General features: G+C 41.4%; 1 long non-coding RNA gene and 2 pseudogenes across 1 annotated transcript; 2 read left to right on the forward strand and 1 right to left on the reverse strand.

Annotated features, from left to right (window-relative positions):
* The window catches only part of LOC119281751, a 35,048-nt pseudogene extending 22,256 nt beyond the window's left edge, over positions 1 to 12,792 (forward strand).
* Positions 12,793 to 14,953: 2,161 nt separating this feature from the next.
* LOC119281752 overlaps positions 14,954 to 22,701 on the forward strand; it is a 30,900-nt pseudogene continuing 23,152 nt past the window's right edge.
* LOC119281754 lies at positions 18,629 to 22,689 on the reverse strand. The gene is made up of 6 exons (XR_005138541.1): positions 22,346 to 22,689; positions 22,151 to 22,238; positions 21,237 to 21,353; positions 20,388 to 20,465; positions 19,822 to 19,975; positions 18,629 to 18,749 (listed from the first exon to the last, which is right to left on the reverse strand). It is a non-coding gene; the product is annotated as an uncharacterized LOC119281754 (long non-coding RNA).

Consider the following 22,701-nt stretch of genomic DNA (forward strand, 5'->3'; position numbering starts at 1 on the left):
AGACACGGAGTTTGTTCCAGTGTCTGCACATGCCATATTTCCTGACGAATAGGTGTACAAGCCACCATCACCGTGGTCCGGTCTGCTTCAGCATATTGAGAAATCAAAAGGGTAGGTCATGGATGAACTATCCCTGGAGAGGCTGGGTGAGCTGGCCACTATTTGACCCAGTGATTCAAAAACCAGCAAAAGAAAAAAGAGAAGAAAATGGTCCTGGAAGAACTACATGAGCCGGACCAAGAGAGAATACCAAGAAATGGGAGGACATATGATACGCATAGCAAAGATCATTAAACTCGCCATCTTACCTCCAGCTTCAAACAAATTCCAGTGTTCCGCTGTTCAAATTCTCTATGCCGGTTTATATCACGGTCAAATATGGAGAATCTCAAGCCAACTTCTCTAGTCATCTTAAGACTCGGGGGCTGCACAGACATGACTCGGCAGAATTGGCTGTTGTCATAAATTTAAGAACCCCATTCATCAAGGGGAAGACAACCCGGTACCGGAAGACTGCTGTCACATAAGTGAAAATTTCAAAGTTGTCAGAAAATTTCTAGCTCAAAAAGTACTGAGAAATCAGAAAGTTCCGGTTCAAAAGAAAAATTCCAGATTGTCAGTAAAAATTTCCGGTTTAAAATCTGGCTCAAGGGAAATCTATCTCTCACAAAGTTTTGAGCTCTCAATATCCGGTTCAAGAGGAATTCATCTCTCACAAGTTCGAGTTTAGAAAAATTATGGTTGCCAAAGAGAACTTGCTGCCATGATGTGCGGTTCAAACATGGTATCCTGCCTTATTGGCTTATCTTATTATGATCAATGTAATAAAGCCAGCATCCCCGAAACTCAGGGCGTTTGTCGTTTCATCTCATATGTACTGAGCATGAGCCTTTATTAATTGATCATAAGGGCACCAGGGGACTTCCAACTCAATGAGTTTAGCTTACAAAACCCTTGTGACCCGGTCAAACGCCACATTAGTGGTTAAACCTGCATGTATGCTTGATACTACTCCGAACAAGATGACCCGCCGTACTCTTGACAAGTCAATCTTCATGACCCTGAACTTGTCAAGGTTTAAAAAATGGCTTAAGTCATGTGAGAGACAACTTACTGATAGCAAGGATAAACCAAGCACTACAAAAAAATACATTTCTGTGATGATACATGTTTGTCACAGTGGGTCACGTTTTCTGTCATGCATGTACATCCATGACGATTTTATGACAGAATCAAGATATCCATACATGTGCTCTCGTAGACGTGTTCCATGACATTACCAAAATTATCATCACGGAAGTGTCCACTTCCATGAAAGTGCTTTCGTCAAGGGTGACTGACATGTGGCATCCACCGTAATGGGTCGCCGTTAAGCTATCGGGTTCCGGTTTGGATCCGATAACCCATTAATAACCCATATCACTGGGGATTTTCCACATGTAAAATTCTCAATGTCCAGAGGAACCACGCGTCAGCTCACCGTTAGGACAGATGTCTTATATGTCTCCAACATATCTATAATTTTTGATTGTTCCATGCTATTATATTACCCGTTTTGGATGTTTATGGGCTTTACTTTACACATTTATATCATTTTTGGGACTAACCTACTAACTGGAGGCCCAGCCCGTATTGCTATTTTTTTTGCTGATTTCAGTGTTTCGGAGAAAAGGAATATCAAACAGAGTCCAAACGGAATGAAACCTTTGGGAGCGATCTTTTTGGAACAAACATGATCCAGAGGACTTGGAGTAGAAGTCAAGAAACAAAAGAGGCGGCCACGAGGGTGGAGGGCGCCCCCCTACTGGGCGCGCCCCCTGTCTCGTGGGCCCCTCGGGCGTCCACCGACCTACTTCTTCCTCCTATATATACCCATGTACGCCAAAAACATCAGGGGAGCCAATGAAAAACTATTTCCATCACTGTAACCTTCTGTATCCACGAGATCCAATCTTGGAGCCTTCGCCGGCGCTCCGTCGGAGGGGGAATCGACCATGGAGGGCTTCTACATCAACACCATAGCCTCTCCGATTAGTTGTGAGTAGTTTACCACAGACCTTCGGGTCCATAGTTATTAGCTAGATGGCTTCTTCTCTCTCTTTGAATCTCAATACAAAGTTCTCCTTGATCTTCTTGGAGATTTATTTGATGTAACTCCTTTTGCGGTGTGTTTGTCGAGATCCGATGAATTGTGGGTTTATGATCAAGTTTATCTATGAGAAATATTTGAATCTACTCTGAATTCTTTTATGTGTGATTAAGTTATCTTTGCAAGTCTCTTCGAATTACCAGTTTGGTTTGTCCTACTAGATTGATCTTTCTTGCAATGGGAGAAGTGCTTAGGTTTGGGTTCAATCTTGCGGTGTCCTTTCCCGGTGACAGCAGGGGCAGCAAGGCACGTATTGTATTGTTTCCATCGAGGATAAAAGGATTGGGTTTATATCATATTGCATGAGTTTATCCCTCTACATCATGTCATCTTTCTTAATGCGTTACTCTGTTCTTTATGAACTTAATACTCTAGATGCATGCTGGATAGCGGTCGATGTGTGGAGTAATAATAGTAGATGAAGGCAGGAGTCGGTCTACTTGTCACGGACGTGATGCCTATATACATGATCATGCCTAGATAATCTCATAATTATTCGCTTTTCTATCAATTGCTCAAAAGTAATTTGTTCACCCACCGTAATACTTATGCTATCTTGAGAGAAGCCACTAGTGAAACCACTATCTTTTATCATATAAGCTTTCAATCTACTTTTATTTGCATCTTTACTTTTCCAATCTATATTATAAAATACCAAAAATATATTTATCTTATCATATTATCTCTATCAGATCTCACTTTTGCAGGTGGCCTAAAGGGATTGACAACCCCTTTATTGCGTTGGTTGCGAGTTCTTGTTTGTTTGTGTTTGTGTAGGTGCGTGGGATTTTTGAGGAGCCTCCTACTGGATTGATACCTTGGTTCTCAAAAACTGAGGGAAATACTTATGCTACTATTGCTGCATCACCCTTTCCTCTTCAAGGAAAACCAACGCAAGCTCAAGACGTAGCAAGAAGATTTCTGGCGCCGTCGCCGGGGAGATCTTCGCTCAAGTCAAGACATACCAAGTACCCATCGCAAACTCATCTCCCTTGCATTTACATTATTTGCTATTTTCCTCTCGTTTTCCTCTCCCCCACTTCACCCTTGCCGTTTTATTCGCCCTTCTTATGTTCGTATTTTCGTTTACCTTAATGTCTTACTTGGCTCGTTTGCTCGTTTGGTTGGAATAATTGTGTTTTTGTTACTAAACAAAGAAGCTAAGATCTATGGGTCCTCATCCGCTTGCTAATCTTTTTAAGAGATCCAATTATGATGAACCAATTGCAAGTGAGTTTTGTGCACTAGATTATCTTCAGGAAGTTTCGCTTGAAATTCGTTAATCTAAAAATTGTGATGAAGTACTTTATGAAGCGATTCATGATAGATCTTTGAATAAAAAGCATGATTGCAATGATTTTATTATAAATTCTCTTGATGTCAATTGTGCTAATAATATGCAAAACCCTAAGCTTGGGGATGCTAGTTTTGCTATGTCTACTATTTGTTGCAATGATCATGATTGAGGTGATTCTTCTTATGATCTTGAAAATTTATTTAAGCCCCATGATGAATATGAGATTGATAATAGTGTTTGCAATAATATTGAAAGTGGGTTTGGAAGAGTGTCAACTTTAGATCCCACATATTTGGAGTATTATCAATCTTATGATATTGTTGATAAAAGTGGGTTTGGAGAGGTCATGACTTTAGTTAATGTTAATCCCACTATCTTGGAAGAGTGTCAACTTTGCATGCATGTGGATCATGTTGAGAATATGTTATATGATAGATATTTTGTTGAATTTGCTTAGGATCCTACATGTAATTATTATGAGAGAGGAAAATATGGTTGTAGAAATTTTCATGTTACTAAATTACCTCTCTTCATGTTGAGATTGCTAACGTCTTCTTCCTTGCATGTGCTAGTTTTTGCTTGCCTTGATAATTTGATTGCTTATAAAAAACCTATGCATAGGAAGTATGTTAGACTTAAGTGTGTTCGTCAGATGTTTTATGATGCTCTCTTTATGCTTCAATTCTTGTCTTTCATGTGAGCATCATTGAAATCTCAATGCCTAGCTAAAAAGGCGTTAAAGAAAAGCGCTTGTTGGGAGACAACCCAATATTTTTCCTAGCTGTTATTCAATCAATTTTGCTTCTACTTTCTGTTTATATGTCTTTTTATGTTTTATTTAGTGTTTGTGCCAAGTATAACCTATGGTGATAGTTAATTTGATTCTGCTGAAAAACAGAAACTTTGTGCGCACAAAAATAATTTTAGTAATTCACAGGAATGTGCTTTTGCATTTATTATTTTTCTGTAGATGAATATACAAATTTCCAAGGACTTCCTATTTTTGTAGGATTTTTAGGGTTCCAGAAGTATTCGAGAGTTACAGATTGCTACATACTGTTCTGTTTTTGATAGATTCTGTTTTTCGTGTGTTGTTTGCTTATTTTAATGCATCTATGGCTAGTATTAAGTGGTATGAACCATAGAGAACTTGGAATACAGTATGTTTAACACCAATATAAATAAAGAATGAGTTAATTACAGTACCTTATGTGGTGGTTTTGCTTTCTTTCACTAACGGAGCTTATGAGATTTCCTGTTGAGTTTTGTGTTGTGAAGTTTTCATGTTTTGGGTAAAGATTTGATGGATTATGGAATAAGGAGTGGCAAGAGCCTAAGCTTGGGGATGCCCATGGCACCCCAAGATATTCAAGAATATCCAAAATCCTAAGCTTGGGGATGCCCCGAAAGGCATCCCCTCTTTCGTCTTCGTTTATCGGTAACTTTACTTGGAGCTATATTTTTATTCGCCACATGATATGTGTTTTGCTTGGAGCGTGTTGTATGATATTAGTCTTTGCTTTTTAGTTTACCACAATCATCCTTTCTGTACACACCTTTTGGGAAGAATCCCACTTGATTGAAAATTATTAGAATACTCTATGTGCTTCACTTATATCTTTTGAGCTTGATAATTTTTGCTCTAGTGCTTCACTTATATCTTTTAGAGCACAGCGGTGGCTTAAGTTTGAAGAAATTTTTGATCTCTCATGCTTCACTTATATTATTCTGAGAGTCTCTTAGAACAACATGGTATTTTCTATGGTTATAAAAGTGGTCCTAGAATGATGGGCATCCAAGTTGGGTATAATAAAAACTATCATAGAAAGTGAATTGGATGCTATGATCAATTTGATGCTTGACAATTGTTGTGAGATATAAAGGTGGTGATATTAGAGTCATGCTAGTTGGGTGATTATGAATTTAAAGAATACTTGTGTTGAAGTTTGTGATTCCCGTAGCATGCATGTATGGTGAACCACTTTATGATGAAGTTGGAGCAGAATTTTATTTATTGATTGTCTTCCTTAGGAGTGGCGGTCGGGGATGAGCGATGGTCTTTTCCTACCAATCAAACCCCCTAGGAGCATGCGCGCAGTAATTTCTTTTTGATGACTTGTAGATTTTTGCAATAAGTACATGAGTTCTTTATGACTAATGTTGAGTCCATGGATTATACGCACTCGCACCCTTCCACCATTGCTAGCCTCTTTTGTGCCACACAACTTTCGCCCGTACCATACACCCACCATATACCTTCCTCAAAACAGCCACCATACCTACCTATTATGGCATTTCCATAGCCACTCCGAGATATATTGCCATGCAACTTTCCACCATTCCGTTTATATGACACGCATCATCATTGTCATATTGCTCTTTGCATGATCATGTAGTTGACACCGTATTTGTGGCAAGGCCACCTTCATAATTTTCATACATGTCACTCTTGATTCATTGCATATCCCGGTACACCGCCGGAGGCATTCTTATAGAGTCATATCTTGTTCTAAGTATTGAGTTGTAATCTTGACTTGTAAGTAAATAAAAGTGTGATGATCTTCATTTTTAGAGCATTGTCCCAGTGAGGAAAGGATGATGGAGACTATGGTTCCCCCACAAGTCGGGATGAGACTTCGGACTTTATAAAAAAAAGAGGCCAAAGAGCCTACCAAATAAAAAAAAGAGGCCAAATAAAAAAAGGAAGGCCAAACAAAAAATGAGAGAAAAAGAGAGAAGGGACAATGCTACTATCCTTTTTACCACACTTGTGCTTCAAAGTAGCACCATGATCTTCATGATAGAGAGTCTCCTATGTTGCCACTTTCATATACTAGTGGGAATTTTCATTATAGAACTTGGCTTGTATATTCCAATGATGGGCTTCCTCAAAATGCCCTAGGTCTTCGTGAGCAAGCGAGTTGGATGCACACCCACTTAGTTTCTTTTATTGAGCTTTCATACATTTATAGCTCTGGTGCATCCGTTGCATGGCAATCCATACTCACTCACATTGATATATATTAATGGGCATCTCCATAGCCCGTTGATAGGCCTAGTTGATGTGAGACTATCTTCTCCTTTTTGTCTTCTCCACAACCACCATTCTATTCCACTTATAGTGTTATGTCCATGGCTCACGCTCATGTATTGCGTGAAAGTTGAAAAAGTTTGAGATTACTAAAGTATGAAACAATTGCTTGGCTTGTCATCGGGGGTGTGCATGATTAAATACTTTGTGTGATGAAGATAGAGCAACAGCCAGACTTTATGATTTTGTAGGGATAACTTTCTTTAGCCATGTTATTTTGAGAAGACATGATTGCTTGATTAGTATGCTTGAAGTATTACTATTTCTTATGTCAATATGAACTTTTATTTTGAATCATTTGGATCTGAACATTCATGCCACAATAAAGAAAATTACATTAAGAATTATGCTAGGTAGCATTCCACATCAAAAATTCTGTTTTTATCATTTACCTACTCGAGGAGAAGCAGGAATCAAGCATGGGGATGCTTGATACGTCTCCAGCATATCTATAATTTTTTATTGTTCCATGCTATTATATTACCCGTTTTGGATGTTTATGGGATTTACTTTACACATTTATATCATTTTTGGGACTAACCTACAAACCGGAAGCCCAACCCGTATTGCTGTTTTTTTTTGCCTATTTCAGTGTTTCGAAGAAAAGGAATATCAAATGGAGTCCAAACGGAATGAAACCTTCGGGAGCGATCTTTTTGGAACAAACGTGATCCAGAGGACTTGGAGTGGAAGTCAATAAACGAAAGAGGCGGCCACGAGGGTGGAGGGCGTTCCCCCTGTCTCGTGCACCCCTCGGGCGTCCACTGACCTACTTCTTCCTCCTATATATACCCATGTACCCCGAAAACATCAGGGGAGCCAACGAAAAACTATTTGCACTGCCATAACCTTCTGTATCCGCGAGATCCCATCTTGGAGCCTTCACTGGCGCTTCGCCGAAGAGGGAATCGACCACGGAGGGCTTCTACATCAACACCATAGCCTCTCCGATGAGTTGTGAGTAGTTTACCACAGACCTTCGGGTCCATAGTTATTAGCTAGATGACTTCTTCTCTCTCTTTGATTCTCAATACAAAGTTCTCCTTGATCTTCTTGGAGATCTATTCGACGTAACTCTTTTTGCAGTGTGTTTGTCGAGATCTGATGAATTGTGGGTTTATAATCAAGTTTATCTATGAGAAATATTTGAATCTCCTCTGAATTATTTTATGTGTGATTAAGTTATCTTTGCAAGTCTCTTCGAATTATCAGTTTGGTTTGGCCTACTAGATTGATCTTTCTTGCAATGGGAGAAGTGCTTAGCTTTGGGTTCAATCTTGCAGTGTCCTTTCCCAGTGACAGCAGGGGCAGCAAGGCACGTATTGTATTGTTGCCATCGAGGATAAAAAGATGGGGTTTATATCATATTGCATGAGTTTATCCCTCTACATCATGTCATATTTCTTAATGCGTTAGTCTGTTCTTTATGAACTTAATACTCTAGATGCATGCTGGATAGCGGTCGATGTGTGGAGTAATAGTAGTAGATGCAGGTAGGAGTCGGTCTACTTGTCACGGACGTGATGCCTATATACATGATCATGCCTAGATAATCTCATAATTATTCGCTTTTCTATCAATTGCTCGACAGTAATTTGTTCACCCACCGTAATACTTATGCTATCTTGAGAGAAGCCACTAGTGAAACCTATGGCCCCCGGGTCTATTTTTTATCATATAAGCTTTCAATCTACTTTTATTTGCATCTTTACTTTTCCAATCTATATTATAAAATACCAAAAATATATTTATCTTATCATATTATCTCTATCAAATCTCACTTTCGCAAGTGGCCGTGAATGGATTGACAACCCCTTTATTACATTGGTTACGAGTTCTTGTTTGTTTGGGTAGGCGCGTGGGACTTTTGAGGAGCCTCCTACTGGATTGATACCTTGGTTCTCAAAAACTGAGGGAAATACTTACGCTACTATTGTTGCATCACCCTTTCCTCTTCAAGGAAAACCAACGCAAGCTCAAGACGTAGCAATGTCATCCACTCATTGGACCGAAGGCGCCTATGATACGTCGACATGTGGCACGACCCAACAGAGGCCCATTCCGGTGAAAAGGCCAGCCCGTTTGACTTGGTCAAAAGGTAGCGGGCCGGCCCACAGAAAGCCTGTTAACGGCTTGTTCGCATGTAGCCCATTTATAGGCCGCTAAGTCAAGGCCCGTTACGGCCTATCCGAATCAGGCCCAGTAGCATCATCTGGGCCGGCCAATATGATTCTAGCCCGTTGTAACTTCCTGCCCACGTATGGCACATGACGTCTTTCAGCCCATATGATCCCTTTGTAACTCTTGGCCCATTAACCGCCCGTGGTGAAACTAGCCCGTAATGAATAGTGTATCGCTTTATACCCATTAATGGCCCATTATTCCATTTGGCTGTTTCTAGTCCATGTTAACTTTTGGCCTTCTTAGGGATCATTTATTCTTGGGCTCATTTACAGAATTCAGTTACTTATGGCCCGTTACTGGCCTTTTCTGCTTGTGGGCCAAATGCAGCCAATGGTTACAGTTGGCCCATTTGTGGCTCATTAATCTGTTGGGTCATTTTCATAGCGTCATCTAATATGGCCGATTAATGACGGCCCGTTATGGTCCACCCAGGTGCAACAGACCCAGGCCCGTTGACCTGATTGTGCAGAGGCACGAGATCAAGATTGAAGCACCAGAACCAGAAACCAAGAGACTCGAAGAACCAGCTAATGAATCAAGAGGAACCGAGGGTATGAACTAAAACTCATCTTTTTGAGTGAGCCTGTCCCTTTACATATTCTTATTTCAAGAGTTTAGCATGAATAAATTCCAAGCTAAACTGGGGGCTAATGTTGGGGATATTCCCCACGACCAAGGCCCGACTCATAAGGATAAGACGCCCTGAAGCTTAAGTCATCTTCGGGCTTAAGTCACCCTGATGTTAAGTCATCTCTGGTCTTAAGCAGCCATGTTAAGTCCTCTCTGGACTTGAGCATCCATGTAAGTCCTCTCTAGACTAATGTAGCCATCGTAACCAGCCATATTAACCCGCCATGATGAGTCTCGAAAGATGAGACTCCTGAAGATAATCCCTGAAGATAAGTCCTGAATGTAAGCCACCTGGCTGTAAGGCGCTCGTCTGGACATAAGAAGCCCGGGATTCAGAAGCCCATGCCAAGAAGCCCGCGATGGGAATTCAGAAATAGGCTAAATCCTTATCCTACTAGGACTCTACATGTAAACCCGCCCCTTCAACTTATATATGGAGGGGCAGGGCACCCCAAGAGGGTCAGGTTCTTTACAGGTTAAGATAGTCAGGGCTTAGTCAGGCAAGTCTTAGACAAGATCAATGTAGATGCTCTCGAGATAGAGGTAGCGAAACACCACCCTTGTAACCAAGATCGTCATCATCATCAATATCAATGAAACGGGATGTAGGCTTTTACCTCCACCGCGAGGGGCCGGACCTGGGTAAAATCTCGCGTCTCTCGTCCTGCTCAACCCTGTTCAAGCTACCACTTAGATGCGTTGGCCTCACGACTAAGTCCTTACACAAGGACATCTACCATGACAAAACCACGATAGTGGCGCCCTGCCGCGACGCAACAGAAGCTGCACCTAGTGAATGCTGACCCACCATTCAGCTTCCATAGCCATGTTAGCTGGAGGATGAGAATCAATTGTTGTGTTGATAGCAGTTACGCCTTTCCTTTTAGGGCAGGGTAGTATAGTAATTTACTACTAGTAGTTAAAACCAATAAGGAACCAAATGTGAATGTTTATCTGGTCAAGCAAGTGAACTGTGTGTTGTTGTTACTGTTTATAGGTATATGTGTTTGTCAGAAGCTTCAAACAAATGGAACAAAAGAAAATTTGCAATATGTTGATGTGTACTCGTGATTTAATATGATGCGATGCAACGTGTGTGGTCTATTTCAGATATATATGTGGGGGAGTATTCTCGTTTGCTCTCCTCTGAAGAAGTGGATATGACACAGGAGTGGAGTTTAGTCACGTAAGCGCTCTTTGCCGCGCCAATGAAATTTGAGCCACTGAAATAGTTTTTACATCCAGTGGAATTTGAGCTATTCAAATAAGTGGTCACACGAGATCCCGTGAGACTTGACGATAGTGACCCATCGTAATGCTTGGGTAGTCAATTCCCTTTCCCCTCCATCGTGGCTCGCTGCTTGAGGGTCTGACTAGCCTTCAGTTGCGTTCCCTGGTTGGCCAACCATGACGGAGATTATCAACGTTCATAGTATTACGGTTATGTGCATCGGGGGTCGGGGGTGATCCTCTTTTTCTCAGAATAAATCCTCCTATGCTTACCATCATTTGCCAATTGCTTGCAAGAATATAATAGCCATGTCTTAAAAATGTTAATGTGTGTGTGCTGATGATAACACCCTATGGTCATGATTTTTTTACAACTAGTGAAGAAGATGGAACAGTCAAAGGAGAACGTCAATGCCAAGAAGGGTGACACCCTGTTGTTGAGGCGCTGCAGCAGCTCCATTTGGTGAACAGTGACTTGCCATTCAACTTCCATAGTCATGCAGGCAGGAGGAGTACATGAAGTCTGGTTGTTTTTTGTGTTTGATGCAAGTGCAGCAATACTCGTGGTGTTGATAGTAGTTACCTTTTCTGTGGTGATATGTTAATTTACTAGTGGTACCTATAACCCACAAGAACACAAATATCAGTGTTTATTTGGTCAAGCAAGTGAACTTTTGTTGTTATTACTGTTTATAGATGATGATGGATTTGTCAAAAACTTCAGACAAATGGAACAAGAGAAAATTAGCAACATGTTGATGTGTAGTACGAAATTCCCCTTATACTTCCAAGCTCAACTGAGCTTGAGGTGAATAATAAATTAAAAAAATTCAATAATTTCTGAATTTTTTGGGTGTAAACTTTGACAAATGTTCTCGGTGCTTGCGAATTTCATCTTGAAATAATATTCGTGAAAGTCATGGCAAAAAAATGCTCCAAAATGCTTTCAAAAATAGCATTTCTGGAGTGCCGAGTTTGTTTTTTTACGAAGACCTCCAAGAATGTTATTTCGGGATAAAATTTTCATGAACTAAGAATATTTGTGAAAGTTTTTACCAAACAAAATTCTGATTTTTTTATTTTTTTTACATTTTTGGATTCTAATGTTGACTAATGAGCATATGAGCTCGGGACTAGATACTCTGCGTCCCGTGTACGCTCTCCTTAATATGATGTGATGCTATGTGTGTGTTTCATTTCCAGTGTATGATGGAGTCTTTGCATTTTCTATCTTCTGAAGAAGTGCAGATGACACATGAGTTGAGTTTAGTCATGTAGGTGCACTTTGTTGCGTAAGTGAAATTTAAGCCATTCAAATAGTTATTAAATCCGGTGAAATTTTAGCTATTCAAATCAGTGGTCACACAAAATCCCATGAGAGTTGATAGTAGTTAGCATTTCCTTTCAGAGTGGCATGGCATTCATTTACTAGTGGCACCTAAAACCCATAAAGAACCAATTGTTAGTGTTTTTTCAAGAAAGTGCACTTGTTTTGTTGTTACTATTCGTATATAGGTGATGATGGGTTAATCAGAAGGTTCATACGAATGGAACAAAAGAAAGTTAGCACTATGTTGATGTGTACTCGCGCTTTAATATGATGCAATGCTATGTGTGGTCTATTTCGGAGGTGTGTGTGAGAGTCTTCACCTTTGCTCTCTTATGAAGAAGTGGAGATGACACACGAATAGAGTTTAGTCACATAGGTGCACTTTATCGCGTCTATGAAATTTGAGATATTCAAATAGTTTTTAAATCCAATGACGTTTGAGATATTCAAATTAGTGGTCACGCGGGATCCCATGAGAATTGACGGTGGTCACCCGTTGCAATGCTTGGGTAGTCCATTCCCTTTTCCCTCTGCCTCGGCTCACAACTTGAGGGTTCGTCTAGTCTTCACGCGCTCCTTGGCTGGCTAACCATGACAGCGAGTATCAACACGCATACTCATATGGCTGTGTGCATCGGAGGCCACTTGTGATCATCCATTTCTCAAAAAAAAGCCTCCTACATTTACCATCATTTGTAAATTACTTGCAACAATCTAATTACCAAGTCTAAAAAGAGTTAATGTGTGCGTGTTGATGTTAACTCCTTGTGGTCATAATATTGTTTACAGCTGGTGGAGGAATGATGGAATAGTCCAAGGAGAACATCAACGCCAAGATGGGTGGCACCATGTCGAGGAACTGTGGCAACTGCATCTGGTGAACGGTGACCCACATTTCAACTTCCATAGATGTGCTAGCAGGACGATGAGGAGGACTTGCATTCTAGTTGTTTTGTGTCTGATGCAACTGCAGAGACAATTGTGGTGTTGATAGTAATTAACATTTCTTTTTGGAAAAAGTGTATATACCCCCGTAAACCATGACAGTTTGGGCACATCACTCCCTCACATCGAAAACCAGTATCTTAACCCACTAACTAGCCCAAATCGGGCAGGTCACCCCCCTCCCGAGGCCTGCTAGCTGGTTTTGTGGATGGTGTTGCCCACGTGAACCCACCTATCAGTGTAAAAACATGTGTTAACCAAGGAATCGACCGCATGCATGAGGGGAAGGAAGGTGTAGGACGAGGACGGTGACCTCCACGGCTCCGCCTCGCCGACTACTATCATTTCTGAAGCATGGGAAAGGATGACCCTGCTCGCCACCTACCTTGGCCTCGCCAATTCTTCTCATTCCAACCATGGCCGAGAGCGACAATGGCACCATACCTGGTGGCCTCGAGATCCCAGTCTGAAGCAGGTAGGATGTCCCCCACCGACTCCTTCAACTATGACACCCTACCATTAGCAGACAACATACTCAAGCTCATCGAGCTGGCACAGGATGCGGACGATGGGCATCCTCCCCATAGGCCCATAGTGGTGTCACCGTCGGCTGTGGAAGATTGTGAGAACCAGGAGGATATCGTTGAGGCCATGGATGGCGGAAATGGTGGCTCCATCTTGTTACATGCTCTATTTTGGTCAGAGGGGATTTTAGGAGGGAGAAATGGTTGATTACACTTAGACTTGGGACCCTATATGCCTTAGTCAATGTCTCATATTCGTGAAAATGCAAAACCACTCTTCAAAAGCACCTACCAAGCTTCTAGGGGTTGATATGTCTGGTTTAAGATAGCTGAGGGGACTAAGATCCCGGTTTTCAATGCTAGGGGGCGATGTGACTGAAACGTGATAGTTTAGGGGGTATATACACTATTTTTGGGATGATATAGTAATTTACAAGTAATACAAAAACCAGCCAGGACCCAAAAGTAAATGTTTATCTGGTCAAGCAAGTGAACTTGAGTTGTTGTTATTGTTTATAGGTGTTGATAATAGTTACCTTTTTTGGAGCGAGATGGTATAGTAATTTACCAGTAGTACCTAAAACCCATCAGGAATTAAATGTCGGTATTTATGTGGTCAAGCAAGTGAACTTGTGTTGTTGTTACTGTTAATAGATCATGATGGGTGTGTTAGAAACTTCAAACAAACGAGACGAAAGGAAATTAGCAATTTGTTGATGTGTACTCAAGTTTTAATATGACAAGATGCTATGTGTGCAGTCCATTTCTGATATGTGTGTGAGATTCTTCGCATTTCCTCTCTTATGAAGAAGTGGAGGTGACACAATCACATAGGCACACTTTGTCGCATCGGTGAAATTTTAATCATTCCAATAGTTCTTAAATCTAGTGAAATTTGAGATATTCAAATTAGTGGTCATGCGGGATCCCTAGAGACATGTCAGTGGTCACCCATCATAATGCTTGTGTAGTCGATCCACTTTCCCCCTTCGTCGTGACTTATTGTTGATGGTTCGACTAGCCTTCAGTTGCGCTCCCTCCTTGGCCAACCATGATAGCGATCATCAACACTCATACTCTTATTGTTGTGTGCATCGGATGCCAGGGGTGATCCTTCTTTTTCAAGAAAAAAAAACTCCTACACTTACCATAATTTTCCAATTGCTTGCAACAACATAATTGCCAAGTCTTAAAACAGTTAATGTGAGCGTGCTGATGGTAACACCTTGTGGTCGTGATTCTTTTATAGCTGCTGAGGAAGATGGTGGAATAGTCCAATGAGAACATCAACGCCAAGAAGGGTGGCGCCCTGTCTCAGTGCTGGGTTAGCTGCATCTTGTGAACATTTGGCGCTTTGGCAGCACCCTATCTATCCAATATGAGATGAACTATCTACGCTGTATCTATCTATCTATAGCTGACTTTTTTCATCAATCACGTGACATTACTAGCTATCTAATGCTTTAATCAATGTTTACCTCTTGCATGCGGCAGCCTATAAATAGGGGGCGCACAAGACTGATACACACACCACAAGCAAGAGCGTACGTAGAGACCACAATGGAGTGATAGGATGGCGTCAGAGATGAGCTAGGATGAGAAGTTCTCAGAGGAAGAAGTCCCCTCACACTCGCGCATTCTCGAAGGTGAGGAGCAGATGGTTGCGCATGCACGACAGTCTTCAATCTTCGCGCTGACGATGTACGAAATGTAATAGTCGGTGTGCGAGGCGGGGTGCAATTTTGGGCCATGAACATGGACGATTTCATGAGCAGCATATGGAGGGCATGGAGGAGGCTCCTGTGGTGGGTGCTGGTGGAAGCAGAGGTGGTGGGGATGCATGAGGAAACGACCTATGCTGGCAGGGGCCCTTCTCCTTGCCTCCCTGGCTGTGCCGAGAGACATTGGAGGAGGTGTGGGCTGGGATCTATAGGGAGCCCCAACCGGTGCATGCCCAGCCTCAGGCCGCGCATCCCTCACCGCAGCTTCCTGTCCTTCCAACTGTGGGGGAATGGCAGAAAGTCTTTTTGCGCGGTGATGCTACCTAGCGGCAACAAATCCGCCATTCATTGCTCATTTCAAGATGCGTGAAGGTGGGACCACTTTATTCTGATTTTCTTCTATAAACTAGTATACATCATCAAAATACAGCAGGTGGCCCCATTATTTGTCTTTGGCATAGATGCATGGCAGAAATATGATAGTGTGCTCTCTCTCTCATTCTCTCTCTCTTCGGTTAAATCCAACCTTTTATTTCACTTTTACTAAATTAAATCATCCTATATTTTAAACCAGAAGTTCATATTTGATTTTTTTTCATATTTGAACTCCTGGCACCAGGGCCTTTTAGACAAGACCAATCTTGAATACATTTCGAACACATTTAAATTTCAATGTTTCATATTCCATATTTGAACCAAACCTATACCACTTGAAATTTTTAAAACACTATTTCAACAGAAATATTTAAAACCATCATATTTTACTAGAAACCATTGACTTTTTGAAATTGATTTTTTTAAATGTGTAACAATTTACTTCAAAAGAGTGAAAATATTTTTTCACAAACATGCAATTAAAATAGATGTGATTTTTGTGAAGCAAACCAGTGAAATGTAAGATGTAGGTTTTGAATTATGAAATAATATAAATGATGACCCACAAGTGTAGTGGATCAATTGTAGTCCTTTTGCTAAGTAAGAGTGTCGAATCCAACGAGGAGCAGGTGGAAATTACAAGCGGTTTTCAACAAGGTAACTTCTACAAGCACTGAAGTTGTAGGTAACATATAGTTTGCTAGCAAGATAATTTGTAACGAGCAAGTAACGGTAACAGTAAAAAAGTGCAGGAAGGTAGCCCAATACTTTTGTGGCAAAGGACAGGCCAAAACGGTCTCTTATAATAGGCAAAGCGTTCTTGAGAGCACATGGGAATTTCAGCTAGTCACTTTCATCGTGTTGGTTTGATTCACGTTCGCTACTTTGATAATATGGTATGTGGGTGGACCAGTGCTTGGGTGCTGTTCTTACTTGAACAAGCCTCCCACATGTTTAACGCCCTCGCAAGCATCCGCAACTACGAGAAAAGTATTAAGATAAAATTTAACCATATCATTAAACATAGGGATCCAAATCAGCCCCTTACGAAATAACACATGAACTAGGGTTTAAGCTTCTGTCACTCTAGCAACCCATCATCTAATAACTACTCCAAATGCATTCTAGGCCCAAATATGGTGAAGTGTCATGTAGTTGACATTCACATGACACCACTTAGGGAATCACAACATACATACCATCAAAATATCAAACACATATCAAGTTCACATGTTACTTGCAACATGACTTCTCCCGTGGCCTCAAGAACAAAAGTAACTACTCACAAATAATATTCATGCTCAATATTAGAGGGGTATTAAATAGCATAATGGATCTGAACATATAATCTTCCACCAAATAAACCATATAGCAATCAACTACAAGATGTAATCAACACTACTAGTCACCCACAGGTACCAATCTGAGGTTCCGTTACAAAGATTGAACACAAGAGATGAACTAGGGTTTGAGATTAGATGGTGTTGTTGAAGATGTTGATGAAGATTGGCCTCCCAAAGATGAGAGGGTTGTTGGTGATGATGATGTCTTTGATTTCGCCCTCTGGGAGGGAAGTTCCCCCGGCGGAATGGCTCCGCTCACTACAAGAAATATGTCAACTTGCGACCATCACTATTGGTCACTTAAAGGTCATTGTTTTTCATTTGCGACCTTTTTGTGACCAAAAATAGAAGGTCAAAAGCTGGCAGGCGTAAACTAAAATTAACGACCTTCTTTGTGAGAAGGTCGTGGACGTTTACGACCAATACAAAAGGTCGTGGAACCCATGACATTTTGTTTTGGTCACTGGTTGTCTGCCCAGGCCACGTCGGATCCAACGTGGCAATCTGACGTGGCAAAATTGCGACCATTTGAAAAAGGTCGTTGATAAGATTCAGCCCGGTTCGATTAGGTGTCTATATGGGTCGAGCCCATTAATCCAGCCTTTCGATATATTTTTTCCTATCAAATTTTTGTCGACTTCATGGGCCAAGCCCAAAATTGCAGCCTTTTTATTCTAGGGTCATGATCCTTTTTGGACCGTTTTTTCTTGGGCCGCATCTATTTCTCAATTGGGCCTCGGCCTTTTTACAATCCATTTCCTTAGTTTTTAGGGTTTTTTCCTGTGAATATTATTTGGAAAATGGCCTTTTTATATGCCAAATACTATTAGGTCCCACTTGTCAAGTTCTAATTAAGGACAACCAATGTTTCAATTTCCACACAATTATTTCAATCAGAATAGCAAACAAATGAGAATCATCAAACCACATGCCAATTTTGGCTAATAGCACAACCTTTACATAATTCATTTCACCATTACATGTGATACTATCAGAACATGTAACACCTACTACAAATACACTCCAGGCTTCTTCTCTTCACTTTCACGCTGGAGCTCTTTAAATGAGAGGAAACACCATTTCTGGATATGTCTGTACAGGCTGAACAAAGGCATCTAACAATAAACCAAAAGAGTTATAAACAAAATAAAAACAAATATAGAAAGCAGCTAGGGGCTAAATCATGAAGCATCTCTACATCTAACATGTAACCATAATAACCACAAGGCAAGGATACCAAAACTCCCAGAAATGGCTGTTCAGAATACACGAAGGCATAGTTGCTGCATGAATACCAAAACTCCCATAATGGTTCTAGATGTTTGAACACAGAAAATGATTCAATCTTTGATGGTTCATTGAGCACGACACAAACGATTTAAGATAACAAGACATATGTTCTACACCAATTTTACACAAATCATTATCAATTACAATTTACAACGGACTTAAAACAAAACACCATAGCTTATGCATCACATAGGGAATCAACACAATAGTATATGTCGTGGCATCATGGCCCATCGACCAAAGAACAAAAGAAAATAATGGGATAGACCAAAGACTTATCTAGTCAGAGAAGATAGCGTTGATGCAGTTGCAGCACGGCTACCTCAAGACTGTGAATGTGGTGCCATGGTCGGGGTTGATGCGCTCCAGCAAGGTAAGCATCATGGCCTCATCGGCTCTACGAGAATAAGAAAAGTATTAGCTATACTGCCCAGTAGGACTAGCTAGCATCTAGAGCATGCATTGACTGGACACATATTCCCATTAACAAAATGATAAGAGTATTATCAGGATCATTACCTTCCCTAATGCTGAGTAGCGATGTTTGTTCTTTCTGCTCCATGGCTGGCCTAAACAAAACCGCCTTGAAGAATAGAAAGAAGTCTCAGGTTTATCAACCACAGCAAAACATCAGTGTGACCTGAAGAAGAAGAATAGAAAGAGGTCTCAGATTTATCAAGCACGGAAAAATAGCAGTTTGACCTTTAGTCATAGATCTGAATATAAAACAAAAGAGGTCCCAAGTTTAGACTGAAAAGGAAGAGCTAGTTATGCATGATGTCTCAAGTTTGAACAAAAGATCAAGACCACAATTTTAACAAGAGATATGTAGTCAGTCCAATTGAACAAGATTTGGACAGTAGCATTATGAGTATTGAAGTGGAGATGTAGCAGGCAATCAAATGAAGAAAGTTAATTGTTTGCATGGCATTCACCATAGTAGATAGTACTAACACCAGTACACATGTATGCAGAAATGATTTGCTCAAACAATGGCTAACTGAATTCACAATGAAGGAAATTTGTACTCAAGCTTAGTCAGTCCAGCATAATCCATGCTAGCCAACCACCTCCGTTTATACAGTTGTTATTCTTTATCTTATCAGCCATGCCTATGCAGAAACTGAAAACCAGAACACATGTCTGCAGAAGTGAAAATTGATGAAACAATGGCTAAATAAGAGATGCTACTCATCAGCAGAACTTGTTGGTCATGTAAGCTGTTATAGTCAAGCAGAAGCCTAATGTACTCGAAGGCCTATAAAATAAAATGGATAAGTTTAGATTGATTACTGTAGGTGCAACACATTTTCTGGAAGAGGCATAAACATGACACGAAATAGATGTAGTATCATCACTACATGAAAGGAGCATTATACTTGGAAGGAAAAAACAACATTCTGTCACCAAACAAACACTACTTGACAGGAAACTATGCATTTTGTCCTTGTATCCATTAGTAGCAGGTATTCAGCATCCTGTTTTTATCTGTCTAAAAATCAGCATGGCAACTTGGTACATGACTCAATCTTTAAGCATGGCAAAAATTATTCTAACTCTATGATGGTATCGGGTAAACTTGTATATGGCCGTGGACAGTGAAACTCCAATTAAAAAATCAGCTATGCATCTACTGCGTCAAGGCATGACATGGCAAAACATTTCAGAAGATGGACCGAACAAAAATGAATGAAGGTTCAGCAATAGGCTACCTGCAGAGAAATGAATCCAACAGCGGGGTCTTGTGATGTGCGTCGCCATGGTGATCTAGCTCGAGCCGCGGCTGTGGCGTTGCCACGGTGAGATCCCTATTTGGGCTTGCATGAGCAAATCAGGGTGCGCCTCCGTCTCTCCATCAGCCTCTACCTACAATAAGTGTTTGTAGTGTGAGGCCATGTATGCATTTGTCTGAATTTGTGTGTGACTGTTGCTCATTACATGCGGTGGTGGCAGGCAATGCTTACTACCATTTGCAGATCACAAAGGACCACTCTATATATATGCAACAATTACATGATGTGGTCACACATCTCATACTGCATTATTTGTGCAGGGAAAAGGACAATGCATGCTGCATTATTTGAGTCTATCAACTGAAAACAGTAGTATTTCTGGCCATTGCTAGCTAGCATGTGAAAGAAAGAAAGAAAGAAAGAAAAATCACTAGTATTATGTCTGAAAAATCACTAGCTAGCATGCTGCATTACTAGTCTGCCAATTATCCATGCCATAGAAACAACGAATCGAACCACAACAACAAATCAAATCAGGGGCTCACATGAGGACTAAGACGGCGCTTAGGGGGCGCTTGGGCTTGTTGGAGTCTTTCTTGGCCTTGCTCTTGTTCACCACAAGTCTGCATCGCCACAGAAACAATAGCAGCAAAGTGAATCAGAACCCAATGCGAAACAACATCAGGAAAACCCAGGCAGAACCACCATGGGAATGAGTCCATCACCTAAAATGCATATATGCTAAATCCCCTTGGAGGCTACAGTTACAGAATATGCTCAGAGATGAGAATGCCAGAACCGTTTTACATGTACCAAGCAGTGTCATATATATGCAAGGAGCTGCAGTGTAAATGCTACTTCTGAAAATAAGTGCACCACTATCAAATTCACATGGTCAGAATGATATAACTTGTTGAGTGTCAGCTAATCGTCTTAAATCATCATGGCAACATATAATCATGAAGCAAACAAGTATTGCGACTGTTTTTAACGGATTCAATGCGAATGAGTTGAAATACTTATTCACAGACAATATATAATGGTGACCACTGCTAACAGATTAAAAGAAAAAGAGCTAAAATGCATATGAGCAGAGTGTCAACCCCGTTGCAGGCTACAGTTACAAAATATGCTCAGAAATGACAATGCCAGAACCGTTTTACATGTACCAAACTCCATCCACCGGTCCACATTGCTAACTAATCACTTCACATGAGGAGAGTGTCAACAAATAAAACTCGTACTGGCTACGCTTTGAGAGTATCAACAAATATGAACATGGCCAACTAAAAGCAGACCCCTTGGTCGGTCCTAGGCATCGATTTGGCACGCACATAAGCAGTAAATGAGGCATCTATGCTAGGTGGGAAGGGATCGAGATAGGAGGAGGTTACCATCTGGAGATCCCAGCTCCTGGAGGTTCTCTCGACGAGGTTGGGTCACGCGCGGACATCATAGATGATGGGCCTCTTGAACCAGGGGATGACGATCTGAGTCCCCTCAGGGTAGACCTGCACGAAGCACGCACACACACCCAGATATCAAATGCACACGGAAGGGACCCGGCAAATCGCTCAAAAAGAAAACCGGCCAATTTATCATGGCCACTTTGTTTTTTGACATAGCATCACATTTGATTTGAGTTTATGCGATAGTTTTGGTGCTGCTAGTTATGTTAGTTAGACGCATAATAAAATTCATTCATCTCAGTACCATAGAGCTAGGTCTGAAACAGGAACCGGCCAATTAAAGACGGCCTGACTGACCACCTATGCATGCTCGCTGCGCCTCCTTTGATCCAAACAGTAAGCAATGCACAGAATATTACTAAACACCATCTGCCTCCTTTTGGAGGTGATAAATACAAAACGATCCAAATAGCCAATGACTATAATTCTAACTACACACTTGACAACCTCACAGGAAGTAGTACATAGCGGTTCATCCATGCTTGGTTAATTCTTCACTTGGATTAATCTAGTAGAGCATGGAATGAAGCTAACAGATAAGCCTGGTCTAGACAAGTTTGGGGGAAATGCACTAACCATTGATCAGACAGAATTATATTTGATCACATTTTTTTCACACAGCCAATGTAGTGTAGTAAGCAAATTGGACAAAAAATTCTGGAGGAATTTGATCAGCTTCGACTCATTAGATTTGCAAGTATGAAATCTGCAACCTTATCCCCATAACACATGCCCAATCGCCATCATGTGTCTAGTGTGTGCAAATCAAAATTAGGAACTGATCTCCACCAACCATGAAGGCGTCGTGGGCACATGAGAGAGTAGAGCGGAGGGATTACATGAGAGGGCAGAGGTGCGGGCAGGGGAAGCCGATGAGGAGTTGGTGATGTCTGACACTGGTGATGTCTGACGCGTGCCACGACCTGCCTGCATGAGGAAGGGAACCAAATGAGGTGAGGGGAGGGGAGGGGAGGGAAGGGAAGGGAAGGGGAGGGGAGGAGAGCAAATCGAAGGTGGGCGAGACAAGAGAGTACCTACTAACAGAGAAGTCGGAGGAAGCTCCATGCGTGGGTTGCCCTTGGCGGCCGCACGAACGAGCACAACAGAGCAGAAGCAGATGGGGGGAAGCAGGGATGCCGTCAAGGCCCTTGACGACCACGTCGTTGGAAGACTTGTCCCGGTGCACGGGCGAGCGATTGCCGACCTCCGTCGAGGTCATGGGTGGCCATGGCGAATCTGAGCCGCCTCCTGACCTGCTCGCTCGCTCGATCGATCAATCTCCCTCTTCTCTTCTCTTATCTTGTGATGAGGGGAGGGGAGGAGGAGAGGGAGGGGGCCGCGGTAGGGAGGGATTTCCGGCCATTTGATTTAGCTCCAATCGGAGAAGGTC

Source organism: Triticum dicoccoides, chromosome 3B (genome assembly GCF_002162155.2).
Source record: "Triticum dicoccoides isolate Atlit2015 ecotype Zavitan chromosome 3B, WEW_v2.0, whole genome shotgun sequence".
In the NCBI taxonomy this organism is placed as follows: Eukaryota; Viridiplantae; Streptophyta; class Magnoliopsida; order Poales; family Poaceae; genus Triticum; species Triticum dicoccoides.